Source organism: Phacochoerus africanus, chromosome 9, assembly GCF_016906955.1.
Source record: "Phacochoerus africanus isolate WHEZ1 chromosome 9, ROS_Pafr_v1, whole genome shotgun sequence".
In the NCBI taxonomy this organism is placed as follows: Eukaryota; Metazoa; Chordata; class Mammalia; order Artiodactyla; family Suidae; genus Phacochoerus; species Phacochoerus africanus.
Genome location: NC_062552.1, coordinates 20,818,280 through 20,823,854, shown reverse-complemented (window position 1 = coordinate 20,823,854; position 5,575 = coordinate 20,818,280).

The following is a 5,575-nucleotide window of genomic DNA, read 5'->3' as shown; positions in this document are numbered from 1 at the left end:
ACCTATGTTCATCTCTTATAGTGCAGTGTCTTTTCTGTAAATCAAACTGTTTGGTAGACTTAAAGAAAACATTGAGGATCTGCCACTCTTACCTCAAGCATTCATTTGAAATAAAAGTCACATCAAAATGCTCCATTTTCCTATTGTTCTGTCAGTTATATCAGAACTACCTAGGATGTTTATATGAGTGTTTATGTGTGTGTGTTGTACATGTGTTTTAAATATAGCTTCCAAAGTCTTGCCCCAGGTAATTCTGAACTGGTAGCTTCAGCTGGTCTCACGATCTGAATATTTAACCAGTTCCTTAGGTTCCCCTGATGCCCAGCCCAGTCTGAGAGCCACTGCCATTCCTTCTTGGAAGTAACTAAAGTTCAAAAGTGTTTTCTGTCACGTAAGTGTTCCCATGGATTTCTGACTTGCCTATGAGACCTTTGAACAGAGGTCCATGCTGGATATGACCACAGGTTGGGAGCCATCTAATCTTGACTTTCTTGGATTCACACCTGACTGGACACTAGTGTGGGCTGGAGAAGGAGGAAAGAGAATAATTATAAAGGTTCCTCTTTCATCTACGGAGGGTGGATTGGACCTTGGTTGCCTGGGGACACCCGGAATTCCCTAGTACAGCATCCCTATTTCTTGTCCCATTTTTGTCATTCTTAATAAAAATTACCCTTTCCATGTACTGGCTGCTGTACTACATGCATTTTAACTTAGTCAATAAGTAAGACTTAGCTATCTTCTTATCTTGCTGTAGAGAGTATCCCCATATTACATAGGAGGGAATAGGCTTACACTCATTAAGGAATTTTCCTGAGGAGACTGTGATAAGAGGTGCATCCAAGATTCCAGCTCACATTTGCTTGACTTCAAAGCATGTGCTTGTAATAAAGTGTTTTTCAGGCTGCAGGTCTGAACAATCATTAAAAGTTGTGAAGTCAATTTTGTAGCACAAGGTTAAAATGTTTCCTTTTTAATGAACTAGAATAGAATATAAAATATCAGAGCCCAGTGCTTGTAGTTTCAGTTAGGGACACAGCTTTTTGACTATGCTGTGTGCCCTGGAGTAAAATGTACTTTTTTAGAGTAAGCGGAGATGTCTAGAGTGGGAGGAGACGTCTTTGTGCAGTTTTTTGAACTTTTATAACCATGAAATATTCTCAAGTGTATTCATCTCTAGTGAGCTAAAAAGTAACTCATTTTATTGACTTTTTTAAGCCTCTAAGAGACACTGAGTCATAAAAATTGGGGAGCAATCTGAAGCATTTCCATTTTGAACACAATAGCAACACTTCTAAGGAAAATGACGTGGTTTGTAAAAAAGCTACAAGGAAAGAGAGTTTTCTACTTGGTTCCTTTTACTTCAAAATTTTGGTGCTCCACACGTTTGATTCTGGACTTTTCTATTTCAATAAGTTACTATGATTACATTGTTGAAGACAGAGTTTGGGGAAGGGGAGATTTTTGCATTAGCCCCTGCCTTTGAAAGGCACTCTATCTTGGGTATAGAGCATTGCTGGAATTTTTTTTTCGTACAATGGGCTATATGTTATTTTAGAAATTGTTATTCTTTTTATTTAATTCCAGAAATAAAACTGTGGTGTGTATACCTGAAGTTATTCATTGCAGCATTGTTTGGAACTGTAAACTACTGGAAAGGACTTTAATATCCACATATAAAAGGGCTTGAACAATTGAGTAACATGCAGCTACAAAAATGAATAAGGAAGGTCTCTATAGGCTAATAAGGAATGAATTCCGTGATAAATGACAGCGAAAGAGTCATTTCACTGACTCTTGAAATGACAGATGCAAAAGAGTATCTAAAGTATGATACCCTCTGTAAGAGAAAGATCGGGATATAAGAAGGCACTCTTTTTTTTTTTTTTTGCTCATTTGTGCAAAAGATATGCAGAAGGAATAAACCAAAAATGAAGGAGATTTGTTATCAGCGGGGGGTAGGGTAAAAAGGAGTGGAAATAAGGGAAGAATGGGCGTCACTAGAGTCAAAGGAATGAGGAGGGAGTGAGAGATTTCCGAGGATGTGTTTTTGTATAACTCTGACTCTTACATCTATAGTCATTTTCATATACCAGCAAAATAAACACACTATTAAAAGCAATCAGGATAGGGGAAATCAAAATGGAATACAACCAGAAACAAATGAGATGAACTATATTAAATTAATAATATAATAACACAAAGGGAATTGAGGAAGATAAAAGTCAACTTAAGTAACTGTAGAAAACAGTATCTGGATGGGATATTATAAGGTTAAGGACAACAGTAACTATACAAAAATGTTTTAGGCTAATTAAAGTGTTTCTCTAAGGGATATGGGTTAACAATTCTGAAACTAGATATGCGCCTACAAAAATTGAACAAAGAAGTAAACACGGTGTAGAGAATGAGATCCAGTGTTCTCACCAGCGGAAAAAGACGTATTTGGCTAGAACAAGCCTTGCAGTTCTGAGTTAGAATCAGGAGTACTAATATAAACTCATATTTTAAAATATATCTACAGTTTTATAGATAAGGAAACAGATGTGTGCATGGGTTAATCGATATATGCTACTCTAGTAGCAATTAACACACCTGGCACGTGTGTGTGTGTGTGTGTGCGCGTGTGTGTTGTGTGCATGTGTTTCTTCCACACCTGCAGCCTGCAGAGGGAAGATCTTGGTACAGGGATTGAATGCATACCACAGCAATAACAGGAGCCACAGGGGTGATAACACCAGATTCTTAACCTGCTGAGCCATCAGGGAACTCCCACAATTTTTGTTTTTTAAGCATTATCCTCCAATCAAAGGAACAAGCTCCTTGGAGAAGTGATTGACTCTAAGGCTGGAGTATCAGAATTACAGGGTGGTGCTGGAATATCTTGTAGGGTGAGGAAAAAAAGATGCTAGAAACAAAATGAAAATTTGTTGAAAAATCATGCAAGCCTGGCTCAAGAGCTACTATTGGCGAAAGCTGTACCCATTTGAGCAATAAAATAAAAATTGATAATTTGAATTTTATCTCATAAAGTATATATTCATAAATAAATACATACATTCATAAGAAAAAAACTCTTCCCTGTTGCAGATAAAATCCACAGGTGGATATTGAAATTGCTGAATGTAATTTTAAGAAAAATTGGGTTTTGCATAGTCTCAAAGCATCTTCCCCAGGATGTCTCTTTACTACAGAAAGGTAAGACGTTTAGAGTGGAGAAAATTAGCTAAGTGAGCAAAGTAAACCTCACAAATAGTAAGACTCTCAACGTCATGAACTCCTCACATTGAGAAAGACACTTCATCATTTTTGTGATCTCTCCTGGCAAAATGAATAAAGTCACTCCAGTGATGAGAAAGCATCAGACAAATGCAAGTCAAGGAATATTTTTAAAAAATTACTGATCAATGCTCTTCAAAAGGTGAAATCATGAAAGGAAAGGACAGACTAATGAAATACCATAGACTGGAAGAGACTACAGGAAAACGTAAAGTAAATTCAGTGTGGCATCCTGAATTAGATCTGGAAACAGAGAAAGGACTTGGAGAAAACGTTTGTGAAATTTGAATAAAGTCTAAAATTTAGTTAAACATCATACTAGTGTTCACTTCCTCTTCTCCACAGCTGACAGTGGTTATGTAAGACACTGACATTAGGGGAAGCTAGTTGAGGGCTCTAAGGACACTTTTTAAGATTACTTTTGAAACTTTCCTATAAATCAAAAATTAGTTCAAAATAAAAATTTTCATAAAAAAGTTTCTTTATATCTCACTATGTTAACAACAGTTTTCATAGAAGGGGGAAATATACCTAAATGTGACATAGATTTGCCAGAGTGGTAGAAATGTAGATGATTTTTATACCTTTTTTTGACTATAGTTGATTTGATTTTTATTCTCATGCCCAAACATTAAATTTTTTTGTTTTATTTTTTGTTTTTCAAGGCTGCATCTGTGGTGTATGGAGGTTCCCAGGCTAGGGGTCGAATCGATGCTGCAGCTGCCGGGCAATGCCACAGCCACAGCAGTGCCAGATCTGAGCTGTGTCTGTGACTGACACCACGACCTACACAACGCCAGATCATTAACCCACTGAGCAAGGCCAGGGATAGAACCCATATCCTCATGGATCCTAGATGGGTTTGTTAACCCGACCACACATGGAACTCCCAAACATTAATGTTTTTTCAAAGTTTCTGCCATAAGCACTGATTTTTTCATAATTAGCAAACATGTTTCTCTTTAAAATATGATAAAGCTTATTTAAAAAAACAAAAGGGTGCTGAGTTTCTCAGACATCTAGATACAATCTATTCCCTCCTTCTACTCTTTATCTGAACTTGCACTGAAATTATATTCTTGTTTTTGTATTTATAGATTTTTCACTTATATATGAATAAACATTGTGGTTTAGTCTGTTCTATTTTGAAACGTATATATGTGAAATTAGTGTTTTCAATTTTTGTCTTGCTTTTGTCCTCTGAACAAGATCCATTCTTCTGTATTATATTGATTCAGAGAGCTCTAGTTTGTTGATTTATACTGCAGTTTAATATTCCATTTACAAGTATGGCCCAGTGTATCCACTTATATTGTCTACCACTCATAGATAGGCTCATCCATGATATGGAAAATTTAATTTCCCAAAAATGGTCACAACAATGTTCCTGACCCACATTTCCTTCTCCAATATGTCTTGTCATTCCCCATCAAATTGAATTTGGGTCCCACTGACTCTGAGCGACCTTGCGACAGCTTGCACCAATACAGTGTGGAGGCAGAGAAGCTGTGCTTCTTTCAAGGTCAAGTCTTAAAAAGCAATGCAGGTGTTCCAGTTGTGGCTCAGCGGTGGTAACACAACTCATAACCATGAGGATGTGGGTTCGATCCCTGGCCTTGCTCCGTAGATTAAGGATCTGTGTTGCTCTGAGCTGTGATGTAGGTCCTAGACACAGCCTGGATCCTGAGTGGCTGGGGGTGTGGTGTAGGCCAGCAGTTGCAGCTCCAATTAGAAAACAATGCAGCTTTTGCCGTATATGCTAGAACTGAGACTTTGGTCTCTGAACTGTCTATCTCATAGACGTTTCTATCATTCTGAAGCCACCGTGTTGTGAGAAAGCCAAGCTGCCTATAGAGATCGTGTCTGCATATAGCCTTTGAGCAGAAATGTGAGAGAAGGAGTCTCCAGCGGATTCTAGCTTCCAGTAATCAAGTCTTTTCAACTGAAGTCCAAAACATCACGACATAGCGACAAGCCAACTCTGCTCTGCTCTACCTGAAATTCTGATTCGAAGAATCTAAAGGTATCATAAAATGGTTGTTGTTTTAAGCCACTGAGTTTTGGGTGCTTTGGAGCCTAAACAGTAATGGTTTCGTTTTATTGTCAAACTGAAATTAGCTGGTTTATTTATCAGCGGTCAGTTATTTATGCACTTTTGGCCAGGGACTGAATCCGATCCTCAGCTGTGACTTTCTGCCACAGCTATGGCAACACTGGATCCTTTAACCCACTGTGCTGGGTGGGGGATCGAACCCCCACCTCGGCAAGGATCTGAACCTCGACAGCTGAATTCTTA